Below are 13,946 nucleotides of genomic sequence, written 5' to 3'. Positions count from 1 at the left end.
CTTCCGGTCCGCGCCGGCCGGGGGAGCGAGCGACGGCGACAGCGCCCCCTGCGGTTCGGAGGGCCGGGCGCGCCCGGGAGCGCGAGCTGGCGCTGTCCGGGAGGAGCGGCCCGGGGAGCGGAGGGTGCGGCCTGCGGCGCAGCCCCGTCCCAGCCCCGGCCCGGCCCACCGCGGGCCGCCCCTTCCCGGCCCGGCCCGGCCCTGCGATCCCGCCCGCGGCCGCTGGGCGCCGTCCGCGCTCCGCCCATCGCGCGCCCCGGCCCGGCCACTGCCCCGCCCCCCGGGGCGGGGGAGGTGACTGACCCCGGGTCCCCGCGCCGCCCTGGACGCGGATGGGGCCACGGCCCCTTCCGGCGTGGCCTGGCTCTCGCCTCCCCCGACGCTGACCGGACGCCCGCCCACCCCGACGGGCGGTGGGGACAGTTCCTTAGTCTCTGTCCCGGGAGCTCGGGGCCCAGCGGGCTGCCGGCTCCTTCCACTTTCTGCCTTGATGGACTCAATGAACTTTAATTTCTTCATCTGTAAAGGGGGGATAATCGCACCCACCCAAGACCCTGGATCGAGCTCTGTAAGTGTCTAGCAGGAAGAAACCAAGCCTGGCGCCACTTTTCTGGGGTTTAGGCATCTTCCCTTAGGCCACCCATTTGAGCGTCCCCAACCCCAAGTCCCACAGCCCAGCCTTGATGTCTCCATGATTCTGGAAAGCCCATTAGGAAGTGTGCCGGTCCCAGCGTTACACATCACATCTTGGCCTCCCACCCCATGTGGGCTTGGGGCTCTCTCCCGCTGGGCACCTGTCAGAGGCGAGAGTTGTCCAGTGGAGGAGAAAAAGTTTAGAGGCACATGTAAAGACAACTCGATGTGTCTCAGGATTAAACAAAAAAATGGGCAGAATAAGGCTCTTTCACCAAGAGCAAAACAGATTTCACAAGAAAACCAAATCCGAAGCATGCCCAGGTCGGGCTCTGGGGACCCAGCAGGGTCAAGTGTGCACCAGGGGCTGGGTAATTGCTCGCTGTTATTATTAAGCTTGCAAGGTTGTGGTGCAGGTCAAAAGACAAGCTATGAAAGCCCCATCAGGCACTCAAACACCCCATGTTGCCTCCCCGTCTGCTACATAAAGGAGCGAGAAGGAGAGTGGGCAGCCAGATTTAAGCTCCTTTGGGGCAGGCCAGCTTGGGCTTGCCAGAAGGGACTCGTGACCTCAGGGTCCGTGGCTCCCAGCCCACGTCTGCCTTGGTTCTCACTCCAGGAAAGAAGCGTCTTCTCCTTGACAGAAATCAGGAAATTTTGCTCACACAGAAATGGGGGTTTCCAGCTTATCTTGTAAAATCAGAAGATTGGGCACCAGGGCCCAAATTCCTATCTGGACGGGGTGCTTGCTCCCAAATGCCTCAGTCTCCCAAGGCACTACCCTGGGGGGTCGGGGGGAATATCTGTTCTAAGGGTCCACACCCCACCCCTCAACTGATCCCCAGGCCCTGAACAGCAGAGCAACTCACAGGCGACCCGGGAGCCTCACAGCCGTCGTCATTTAATCCAGGATCACCTGCTCCACGGCACAGGTGAGGGGCCTGACTTGACCAAGGGCACACGGTGGGTACCTGGAGGAGGGCCATCTAGAATGGGGTCCCGGGAAAGCCTGGTCTGAGGCCTGCTTCTGCCCTGGCTCCATTAGTTTCCTACGGCTATGATAACAAATCACCACAAACTGGGCGGCTTAAAACAACAGAAACGTGTTCTCTCCCAGTTCTGGGGGCCAGAAGTCTGAAATCAAAGTGTCGGGAGGATCGTGCTCCCTCCAAAGACTCTAGGGGACGTTCCTTTCCTGCCTCTTCCAGCTTCTGGCGGCCCCGGGTGTTCCTTGGCTTGTGGCGGCATGACTCCCATCTCTGCCTCCCTCTGTCTTCACGCGGCCTTCTTCCTCGTGTCCGTGTGTCTGTCCAAATCTCCCTGTCCTTTCTAAATGACACCAGTCATGGATTTAGAGTCCACCTTAATCCAGTATGAACTCATTTTAGCTTGATCACATTTGCAAAGACTCCATTTCCAAATAAGGTCACAGTCACAGGTACCAGGGGCTAGGACTGGAAGACATCTCTTTGGAGGACACATCTAAATCTGCTCTAATGGAGGACCCCAGGCTTGGCCCTTCTGGTCCCTGGGCCTCAGTTTCCTCATCTGTAACCTGAAGGCCCTTCAGCTCTGACAGTCTTGGAGCCAGTGAAGAGGTCCTTGATGTTGCTGGTGGGCTCTGCCAACAGGAAAACTATAATTGTCTTGTGACCATATAGTAACAATAAGGAGTTAACTTTTATTTACTGAGCCCTTTCGATGTGCCAGGCACTGTGCTAAAGGCTCCACATGCTAATCTCGATAGATCCTATTAAGTAGGTGATGCTATTACGCCATTCATCAAACAAGGAAACTGAGGCTCAGAGAGGTTTGGGTGCTTTCCCAACCTTGCACAGCTAGATTGGGACTGAGCTCAGGTCTGGGGGACTCTTCTGTATGTCTGGCCTCCGGGAGTTGAGTTCCCTGCAGCTCCTCTGGCTCTGGGTCTGAGTGGGTCTGGACGCACAGCAGGGAGAAGCTGACCCTTGCGCTGTCACAGCCCTTGGGTACCATGCTGTGGAGCCAGGCCCTGCCGCCGACCTGTCGCCCAGGCTCCTATCTTTAGAAAGCTCTGTGACCCCTGACCTTCCTGCTGTCAGCAAGGGCAGCCTTATTTCCTCCATCTGCCTCCTATTAAGGCTCTGTCGCTCAGAGCCTCTGACTTCAGCTCTGAACCTTCTCTCGTCTTCCCTTGTCACTGCCTCTCACTTCCTGCTGCCCAACTCCAGGGTCCCTCAACAGCCTGGAGGTCCTGGGGCCAAGCCCCCAGTGCTCAGACCCTGGCAGGGTCTGTCCCTGTCTGCTACTCCCCAGGGAGTTTGGGAGTCACTCTGACTATCCAATGTACAGAGGGGGATAACCTTAATATATAAAGAACTATGAAAAATCAACAAGAAGAATGCAAAAACTAACAGAAAAATCGGCAAAGGACATGCACAGGCGAGTCACAAAGGATGAAAAACTGTCCACACCCATAAGGAGAGAAGTTTAGTGTCTCCAGCGCCAACAGTGATGATAGCTGACACACAGGACTTACGCCGCCAGACTCTGCCCCATAGCAGCTCAACAAAGCGAGTTACAGAATAGTGGGTACAGTGTGATCCTATTAGGAAAAGTGGGGGGGGGGTATGTGAGCACGTGTGTGTGCATGTATGCATGTGTGTGTGAGCAGGGGTAATTCTTGACGGCCCCATGCTGAGATGTTGGTTGTGGTTGTTTCTAGGTGCTGGATCCAGGGAACTTTTATCTTCTTTGTGCCTCTGGGTATTTTCTACCTTTTTACCAATGAGTGCGTCTTACCTGAGACACAAACATTAAATCAGCCAGAGGCCGAGAATCAGGCAGCACACTCCTCTGATGTGTGGGGTTGATGGTAAGGCCGTGAACACCAGAGCAAGGCCCCTTCTGCCCACAAAGCCTTTTCTCCTCCCAACTCTGTCCAGTGACATCCTTCCCAGCACGCAGGACGCCTCCCTGGAGGCCCTCCTGAATCCCTTCCTCTGGGCCCTCAGCCTGGACCGTGCATCACTCAGTCCCTGTCCCGGTCTCCCGGGTACCCCAGGCCCAGCCTGACTGTAGCAAATATAGATGGGCAACAGTAGCAGCCTTGGGCTGCGTGCGTCCTGTGTCCCAGGAATTAGATGAGAAATTCAACACGCGTCATCTCACCGACATGTCCTCACGCCCCAGGAAGGATCCCCTGTCATCGTCCAGGACACCGAGGCTCAGGGAGAGCTGACTGGCTCGGCTCAGTGAGCTGCCAAGGCCCAGGTGGACTCAAACCCAGAGCCTGGGCCTCCCCCTCCGCGGAGCCCAGCCGCTGCCCTCCGAGCTGTCCCTCTCAGATGCACTCTTTCTCACACACTCACACTATCTGCACACGCTCGTGTACCCTCACACACTCGCACACTCATGCACACTCACGCATACACTCACACAAGAGACTCTCACACTCCCTCAGAAACACACTCGCACTCTTACACACTCACAGATACTTGTGCACACCTATAGTCACACTCACAAGACATTCTCACACACAAACACATGCACTCTCACACACTGTCACACTTTCTGACACTCACCAACATATTCACACAACTCTGTCTCTCTCACACAAACACACACTTTCTCAGACACACAATCATACACACTTGACACATGCCCAGGGCGGGCGGCTCCAGGGAGGGGTGGCACCCCTCCATTGGCAGTCAGGTCGGTCCCTTAGAAGGCCCCTGAGGGGACACTGGGTGACAGGCCCCCTTCAGTTTCTCTTTTTCTGATTGGTGGAGTGTCCGTAAAGGGAGATGTCGGGGAGACGGAGCAGGCCGCCGCCAGGAGCACCGCTTTGCCTTCTGGGTGGGGAGCCTGCAGCTTCAGGCCCTGTGGGTCCCAGGGGGCGGAGCGGAGATGCAGGGCTGGGCGTATTTCCGACGTGCAGTCATGGAGCCGCCGCCCTCCGGCTTCCTCCTGTCTGCCGGTCTCCTCTGCTCTGCTCCCCCTTCCTTTCCTCCCCCTCCCCCACCCTGACCCCACCCTGACCCCAGACCCTCGTGACCCGCGTGTGCCACTGACCAGGAGCCCCAGCCTGCGTGGTCCTGTTTGGCCACGGTCCCCACGCTGAAGTGCAGGGCCCCAATTCTCTGCTCCCAGAGGCCCTGCCCTCTGTGGGCTTAGGGGGGAAATTGAGGCACCAGAAGGCTGGGAGCAGGAGCAGGTGGTAGGATTTTGGCGGGGCCAGGGCAAGACTTTCCTGTCCCTTCCCTCATTCCACTTGCTGTCCTAAGAAGCCCCCAGGAGCAATTTGGGGACCCCGACGCCCAGGGAAATTAAGCTCCAGGGACCTCTGTGCTCCCAGTGGCCTGGCCTCCTCCTCCCCTGCCACCTGCCCCTCCAAGAAACCTGCTAGCCAGAACCGCCTGCTCCAAGGGTAGCCTCCTCCCTGACATGGCCCCCATTCCACACCCAGACACTGCCAGGTGTCCTGGTGCACGGCCAGGGCGTGGGGCCTGTGAGAGCCAGGTTTGGGCTGGGCCAGGCCCTGGCAGAGCCCCCAGGTGGGCAGCCCAGAGCCTCAGAGAGGATGCTGAGGGACCCCCCGCCTTTCTCTGCCATCCCTGTGTGCCTCCATCAGAGGCCCTGCCTGACCCCCAGCCTCTTCCAGATGAGGCAAGTCCTCAGGGCCTCAGAAGCCCAGGAGAACAGGGTGAGAAGGTGCACAGAGCTCAGGCTGCTATAACAAAATACCGTGGTTGGGAGGCTTAAACAACAGACATTTATTTCTCATGGCTCTGGGGGCTCGGAAGTTCAAGATTAAGGTGCCAGCAAGATGGGTTTCATCCTGAGGCCTCATCTCTTGGCCTGTAGGTGGCTGCCATCTTGCTTTGTGCTCACGTGACCTCTTCCTGTGCCCATGTGCTCTGGTGTCTCTTCTTCTTCCTGTAAGGGCACTAATCCCATCCTGGGCACTCCACTCTCATGGCCTCACCTAACCTAATCACCTCCCCAAAGCCCCACCTCCTAACACCATCACACTGGAGATTGGGGCTTCAACATGTGAATTGGGGGGGGACACAAATATTCAGTCCATATGGAGGCCCTCAGGCCCCTCACCCCAAGACAGGAGGGAGGCTGGGGCCTGGGCTCTGGCCTGGCCCTCTCTCAGCCTCGCTGCCCCATCTACACAAGAATATGTTGGTTTCAAGACTTGCCTAGATTCCTTCCCACTCCAGAAGTCAGGGGTCCTGGTGAGAGTGACCCTGAGCTTCTCATGGGCGAACTGTCCTGGGAAATAGTGCCCAGGCCTCTCCCTGCAGATCCTCGCCCCTTAGCTGCTGGTCAGCCTGCCTCTGCCTCTCCTGTCCCTGAAAAGCAGGTCTGTGTGATCTTGGCTGAGGCCCTGCCCTCTCTGAGCCTTGGTCACTCTGGCTGCCAAATGGGTGGGGAGAGGATGCCCAGGAGGTCTGAGCCTGCCCCACCTCTGGCTGGTCTGTGAGCCCTGAGAACTGATCCCAGAGACTCCCCCATCTGACCCCCTGCAGGCGCCCACTTGGCATCAGTCTCCACACCCACCAGTCCTGAGACAGAGCTTAAGGAAGGGACCGCTGGGCCCCCTCCAGACACTGCAGCTAGGCCCACTCAGGCTCTGCCAAGGGAGGGCCCAGGAGGGCTCAGATCCATTGGGGAAGGAGGGAGGGCAGAGGCAGGCGCAGGGCAGGGTCCTTTGTGCTCCCCGGGAAGGCCCCCCCTCCACCCCACAGGCCCCACTTGGCAAAGCTGATGGCAGGAAGAATCCCGTCGGCCATCCGTCAGGGAGACAGAGTGGGCCTGCTCGAGGAGGGGAGCCGGGAAATTTGATCATTAAGAAACCCTCCTGGCTGTCTGGGGGAATTTAATTAAATTGCTGGAGAGGGCTGTGAGAGGGCCACATCTGGAACCAATATGTGGCTTTGATTTTTCCCTCCTCTCTCTGTCTCTCTCTCTCCTTCCCTCCCGCCCTCTTCCCATCCCACTGCTGTAAAAGAGAACGCAGCCGAGCCCCGGAGTGCTGGTTCCACCGGGACAGAACTCCTGGCAGACAGAGACAGAGGGAAACCAGAGACAGGGAAAGCGTGGTGGAGACACAGACAGAGGCAGGAGAGCAGAGACGGAGGAAGACAGAGACAGAGACAGAGACAGGGATGGGGGAGCCGGGAAGGAAGGGGGTGTGGCCGGGCTGTGCCTTGGGGTTTGGCTCTGGGGGTGTCAGCAGTCACAAGAGGTAAAGGTCCACTTTACAGACCAAGAGAGTAAGTTCCAGAGGATTCCAGAAATCAACATGTCCGGCCAAGAGTCCCTCGTAGCCCCTGCCCTGCTTGGAACATGCATCGTGGGGTGAATCCTCCCGACACCCTTGGTGTGTAGATACCCTTATTGGCCCCATTTGCAGATGAGAGGGGAAGTGACTTCCCCGAGGTCACAGAGCCCATGAGTGGCAGTGCTGGGGTTTGACCCCAGGCCTGTCCCGACACTGTGCAGATGCTGCGTGGGTCACTGTGATTGTCAAGACTTCACTCGGCAGCTGTCTACCTCGTGCCCATGCTGCAGGAACTGGGCTCGCTCCTGGGAGACAGCGGTGTGGAAGGCGGGCAGGGGCGTCCCCGCGGGGCTGGGAGATGCTGAGCGCTGGCGGAGCCCGGGCAAGCGGACCTCGCCTGGGCAGTCAGCGGTGGTGAAAGTGGGTCCTACATGTGGGCAGGAGTTGGCTGAGAGAGGAGGTGGGGCCAGAGGCATTGGGGTCTCTCTCTTGCCCCTGTGGAACAGGACCCCCCAGACCCCAGGCCCCAGCCCCGAGCTGGGCCAGAGTGGGTGCTCGTGGATGTGGGAATGGGTAGATGGCTTCCCAGCCTTGACCCCGTGGCCGAGCCCCCCGACACTGGCCCAGTCCCCTTTCAGCCAGCTTCCTGCAAATTAGCAATCCTGCCCCCGGTCTCCAAGGCCACTTCCCCCCAGGGCCCAGAGCCCCCAGGCCCAGACAGGCCTCCCAAGGCTCCTCCAGCCAGGGCTGTAGGGGAAGAACATGGTCTCGACTCTGGGCAGACAACCTCTGGGGTAGTTCCCTTCCTCCCCTAAAACCCAACACCTGCCCTCCAGCCTGCACAGCCTGGGGGCCTGTCCTTGACCCATCCCACCCCCCACCCCCCCACCCCGCCTGGGATGGCTGGAGTCCAGCCCTGAGGTGAACATCCATCTTCACTCTTCCTCTGCAGGCTGTGAGCCCTGAGGGCAGGAGCCAGCTCCAGCCTGGTCCCCAGGGCAGCCCCTGGCCCCCAGCCCAGAGCGGACACAGGAAGGAGCACGCTACATATTGTGGAATGGATGTCTCATGACCTTGGTGCATGCAGAGCAGTTTAAAAATGTAATTTGAGGGGCCAGCCCAGTGGCGTAGTGGTTAAGTGTGCGCGCTCTGCTGCTGCGGCCCGGGGTTCAGATCCCGGGCGCGCACCGACGCACCGCTTGTCAAACCATGCTGTGGTGGCGTCCCACATAAAGTGGAGGAAGATGGGCACGGATGTTAGCCCAGGGCCAGTCTTCCTCAGTAAAAAGAGGAGGATTGGCATCGGATGTTAGCTCAGGGCTAATCTCCCTCACACACAAATAAAATGTAATTCGAGTTCTTGGCATGGAGAGGAAAGTGAGGCACAGTGAGACCAGAAAGGATGCTCCTGCAGGGCCCCGGCCCCTGGGAACAGGGAAAGTCGGAGGCTCTATGGGTCCTTTGCACGTGCTGGGTCTCCTGCCTGGCTGCCCCTAGATCCAGCCCCTGTCATCTGCTAAGTCCTGCGTATGCTTCAAGAGCCGGCTTAATGCCCCTTCCTTAGGGAAGCCCTCCCTGATACCCTCCCCCAGCCCACGGTCCCCTGATGTTGCTACTTACTTCTCCGTGGAGACTGGCGTATTGACTACTCTGTGGGACCAGGCTGTCTGGGTCACGGCTCTATCCCCTGAGCCCCAGCACCATGCAGGCCTCGATAAAAATATGTTGATAGAGGCGCTAAGCCCCGCATTCAGGTGCAGCCGGTCTGTGAGCTGGGGCGGGGTGGGGACGGGAGAGGCCCTGTGCTCAGGCTCTGTTCTAGGTCTGGGGGAGCAGTAATGGTGGTGACCGTGGCCGCTGCTGTAAGTGGGTGTGTGCTGTGAGCCGGGGACCAGGCAGATGCTGGGGATGCCCAGCAGAACCTTCCTGCAGCCCCATGGGAACCCCGGGGTCGGGGGGTAGCTCTTGTTATCCCCATTTGGCAGATAAAGAAATGAAGCTTTGGGGACACTGGGTAGCTGGCCTACAGTCACGGGGCTAGTGGCTGAGCTGGGCCTGAAACTCAGCTCTGCCTGGGGCGGAGTCATTGACATAACCACGGAGCCATATTTCCTCCTGGGCAGGAGGAAGGACTCCAGGAACCTGAGGGGCCAGCGCTGAGCAGCAGGAGGCCGCTGGGGTGGGTGGGAAGGTGAGGACCCAAGGCCGATGGGCTGTACTAAGATCTGGGTGATCGGATGGAATGGGGGCTGGGGGGGGGGGACAAAATGCAATGGTCAAGGCTGCACTAAGGGGCGGGGGAAGACCAGGGGCAATGAGAGCCAGCCAGGCGGTAGGGCCATCCACACGCCCCGTTAATCCGAAACAAACCAAGAGGGAGACGGGGTCCCGCCCGGAGACCCTGACAGGGTGATGACATACACAGTTTTAAATAAATGTATCTCATTAGGGACGCGTTGTCTGGCGGGAGAAAAATGATGCCCTTCCCCACCCCTGCCTCCCGTTTCCAAAAAAAAAATCCAAAGCTACGGCTCGAAAGGAAATTGCATTAATACAGATTGTTTTATTTAAAAAACCTTGACCTCCACTTCAAAAAAAGTCATTAGACATTCTCCTTCTCAAAGGCGGCCGGAGTGATCACGAGGAGGCCTGTTCATTTTTCAGTGACTTACTGTTCCTGCGCTGCTCGGGGAGATGGGTGAGGAGTCGGAGTAATTTAAGGCTCCCTGCAGAAAGGTGCGTAAATCTTTGCATGTCTAAAGAAACTTTACCAGACCACGAAGTCAGAGGAAAAGAAAACTGGGAGAACGCACACCCAGCCCCCCTTATTTTCCCTTTCTTTCCTTTGGAACTCTGATCTCTTTGATCGTAAAAATGGTCATATTTCACCCCCAAAATATCAGCAATCAGCGAACGAAGGAAGTGGGGCCCCAGGGGAGTTCACCGCCGATTAGGTCGTTGGTGTAATTATTTAACGCCTGCCTGGACTGTGCAGGCTGGGAACACACTCTCCTGGCGAGGGTTCAAGAGCGAGTTATAAATAACAACAACTATTATATCCCCAATCAAGCCGGTGAGCTGTGAGCCTCGTCCCTGTCCTTCAGCCCCGCCTTGTCCTCAGCCACCTCGCCCCCATCACTGCGCGTGCTCCCCCCCACCCCCGACCCCAAGCTGTGTGCATAGCTGCCCTCCGCTCACCGCTCACCACAGAGTAATCACAGCAAGATGTTGTAGGCCCGGGAGGGAGCAAGGGCAGGGCCTGGGGGCTCCGGAAGCCTTTGCAAAGGCTCGGGCTCCCCTAGGCCTGGACCTGAGCCCTCACCCCCAGCATCCTTCCCCTGACCCCCGGGGAAGGCAGGGTGGGAGGGGGTGGGGCAGTTCACCCGGAGAGAATTCCAGAGAGCTGCAGGGTGGGGTGGGTCCCAGGCTTGGGGTTGGTCCTTTCCCCTCTGAGCCTCAGTTTCTCCACCTGTGGCAGGAGGGAGTTCTCCAGCCAGGGTCATCCTGGGAGTCACGTCGGTGCCAGGAGCCCAAAACCCACAGTGTGGGAGTTGTCTTTGTCGTAACAGAATGACCGGCCCATCCGAGTTTAGTCTGTGGTGCTCAGGCTGCCACAGCTGGACCACAGCATCTCCTCAGAGAGTCTACCAGGGTCTACGGCCTGGTGCTCACCCGGGATGCTTCGGTATACAGTAGGCACTCAATAAATGGCTGTAGAATGAGTTGTTCAGGACCATGTCCCATTGGTCTGTCTCCCTGTGAAGCCTGCAGCCCCCTGAAGGCAGCAGGGGGGTTGCCGCAGGTCTAGAGTGGAGTGTGGGCACCAAGCTGTGCCCACCAGGAGCCCTGCACACAGTAGGTGCTCAACAGGAGCTTGCCGTTTGGCCCCAGACCCGGATCCAAGCCTGTCCCAGCCCTGCTGGGTCCTTGGGACCCCAGATCCGCCTTAGTGCCCCCCTGGCACCTGCCCAGTCTTAGTCCACCATGCTGGCCAGGCGTTTCCTGGGTCACGGGGAATCTGATCACCAGCCCTTCACTCTTGGAATAACTGTGTGTGGAGCCCTACTATGTGCAGGTTCGGGCTGCATCACTTCTCCTTCCGTCTCCTGTGCAGGCTCTGGGGACACAATGGTGAAAAGGATAGAGCAGGCAGTTTACAGACAAGAAGCCAGGGCTCAGAGAGGGAAGCATGTGGCCCAAGGTCACACAGCAGGTCCTCAGCGGGCTGGCCTCGAATCCAGCCAAGTCTTCCCATTTAGGACAAGTTCTCTTGGCTCTCTTGGCTTTATCAAAGCCTTTTCTCACATCCATAGGTGACGTTTATTGAATATTTTCCACGTGCCAGGCTCATGCTAGGCTTTTTTTTTCACACAGATCACTTCGTTTGATTCTCACACCACCCCGTGAGACAGGTGCCATCATTACCTAAAACCCAGAGAGGTTAAGGGACTTAATCAATGTCTCACTGCTGGAAAGTGCTGAACGCAGGGCCACTGTATCAAAAAGATTTAAAACAAAAATGCCACATGGAAGGAGAAAAAAGGGAAGCTAATACACTGACTTGCCACCTGGACAGATAAGGTTACTGTGACTATGTCTTAACATTAGCTCTCGGGTTCCTGGTAGCCAAGGCAAAAAGGGAAATGCAATGGGTTCTCCAAATCTTAGTATTTAGTTCTTTTTTTAAAAAAGAGAGACCATCATTCCTTGAGAGAAACAGATAACTCCCTAGTCCTAAATTCTCATGGAACAACTTGGGAGGATGGTTAGGAGCCTGACAAACTTACAGGGACACAGAGCTTGAGCTCTCTGAGTCTCAGTTTCCCCTCCCTGCATGGTAGTTATGAGGATGCTGCGAAATGATGTGGTTCAGTACATCGCTGGCTTACACCATGGCTCATTAATGTGAGCCCCTGCTGTTATGGAGTACATCTCTATCTTTGGATTTGCAGGTAAGGCAGAAACATGTTTCAAAGGGGTATGATATTTCAGCCCCTGCCAAGAGGGGAGAACCAGTCACCTCAGCAGGATATCACAGCTGGGAGATCCTCAGGAAGGAAACTGAGGCTGGGAGACAGCCAAATGTCCTGCCCCGTTGGGCTTTGCTCTACTTCCCAGAGGGTGGACCGGGGTCTGGGATGAGCAGGGACCCTGCTGTGATCGCAGCCTGACACAATATTTACAGAAGCCTGTGATCTGTCACGGTCACGCCTGGTCACGTCTGGGTCACATCGGCCTGCGGAGTTTATGATTCCCCAGACATGCAGCAGTGGACACAGTTTGACCTGTGCTTCTCTGTGTGCTGTTCCTGCTAGACTGTCTCCTTCAGAAGGGGCTCTTGGGTGTGTGGCCACAGGGGCTGACTAGGTGAACGAGAAGAGCTTCAGGATTCCATGTCCTCCTTGGTCTCTGTGTCTTCATCTGTGAAATGGGCCTGGTCCTAAATGATTGACAGTCAAGTGTCTTGCAGAGGTTGTTATTGCTGAAGAATGACACTAATATAACTCTGTAAGAAATAGAAAACCTTTCCAGTAGAAAAATGGGTAGTGAATATAAACAGATACTTGACAAATAAGAAATGCAAGTGGCCATTAAATACCAAAAATATTTACCTTCAGCAATAACTCAAGGTATGCAGGTTAAAACAAGGAAATGCCTTTTGAAATCTAATTAATTATTATTACCGCTCTTCCTCGGCGCTGCCTACAGAGGTGGCAGCTATCTCCTATTTGCATCATGCTGCCCTCAGACCCCTGGTGAAGCCCAAGGTCATCAAAAAGAGAACCAAGACATTCATACAGTACCAATCAGACTGATAACGTCAAAATTAAGTGTAACTGGCGGGAACGCGGAGGCACTGACAACAGGATTCGGAGAAGGTTCATGGGCCATTCTTAATGCCTGACAGTGGTTATGGGAGCAACGAGAAACGAAGCACATGCTACCCAGTGGCTTCTGGAAGTTCCCCATCTACAAGGAGCTGGAAGTAACAATGTTGCTGGTGTACAATGAATCTTACTTTGCTGAAAGTGCTCACAATGTTTCCTCTGTGAACTGCAAAGCTGTCCTGGACAGAGTGGCCAGCTGGTCGTCAGAGTCATCCATCCCAACGCCAGGCTGCGCGGCGAAGAAAATGAACAGACAGCTCCCGTGCATGTTTTATTTGTGTTAAATAAAACCATAAAGATGCTGCCATAAATAAAGAAGCAAACAAATAAAATAGCTCATGCTAGCAAGGATACAGAGACACTTCTAGGAGTAGAAATTGATACAACCTTTCTGGAGGCTGTACGGAATATCATCAAAAGCCTGAAATCTTTTGCAGAATCGTTGACCCACTATGTTAGTTTTCTATTTGCTGCTGTAACAAATTATCACAAACCTAGTGTTTTCAAACAGTACAAATGTATTATCTTACCATTCTGGAGATCAGAAGTCCCGAGCTAAAATCAAGGTGTTGGCAGAGCAGCATTTCTTTTTAGAAGCTCTAGGGAAGAATCTGTTTTCCTGCCTTTTCCAGCTTTTAGAGGCTGCCTACATTTCTTAGTTCGTGGCTGTCTTCCTCCATCTTCAAAGCCAGCACTGGCCAGTCGAGTCTTTCTCACATCACATCACTCTGACACTGACTCTCCTACTTCTCTCTTCCACTTTGAAGGACACTTGTGATTACATTGGGCCCACCCAGACAATCTAAAATCATCTCCCTGTCTTAAGGTCACCTGATAGGCAACCTTAATTCTATCTGCCACTTTAAATTCTCCTTTGCCAGATCCACAAGTTCCAGGGATTATGATAAGAACATCTTTGGGAGGCTATTATTTGCCTACCACATCCAGATTTCCAGAAATCCTATTTCTAGGTACTTATTATCAAGAAAATAACTATGGATATATAGCAATAGGTAATAATACATCATTAGGCTTTCATTAAAAATAGTGGTAGACAGCACAAATGACACATTAAGCAAGTTATAAAAAAGTTGGCACAACATAGTTTGGCTTTTATAGTATATACAACTCTCTCTCTCCATCTATCTAGA

General features: G+C 55.6%; 1 long non-coding RNA gene and 1 pseudogene across 1 annotated transcript; both read left to right on the top strand.

The window, feature by feature from the left end:
- Positions 1-424: 424 nt before the first annotated feature.
- LOC147913183 (uncharacterized) lies at positions 425-11,550 on the top strand. Its single transcript, XR_015549013.1, has 4 exons — positions 425-568; positions 1,479-1,565; positions 9,532-9,643; positions 11,282-11,550. It is a non-coding gene; the product is annotated as an uncharacterized LOC147913183 (long non-coding RNA).
- A 1,035-nt stretch (positions 11,551-12,585) lies between these two features.
- Positions 12,586-13,946, top strand: LOC147913182 (large ribosomal subunit protein eL32 pseudogene; annotated as a pseudogene).

Source organism: Ceratotherium simum, chromosome 29 (genome assembly GCF_057802395.1).
Source record: "Ceratotherium simum simum isolate JZ-2026a chromosome 29, ASM5780239v1, whole genome shotgun sequence".
Taxonomy (NCBI): Eukaryota; Metazoa; Chordata; class Mammalia; order Perissodactyla; family Rhinocerotidae; genus Ceratotherium; species Ceratotherium simum.
Note: the sequence above shows the minus strand (reverse complement) of the source record. Positions and strands in the feature narration are given on the sequence as shown.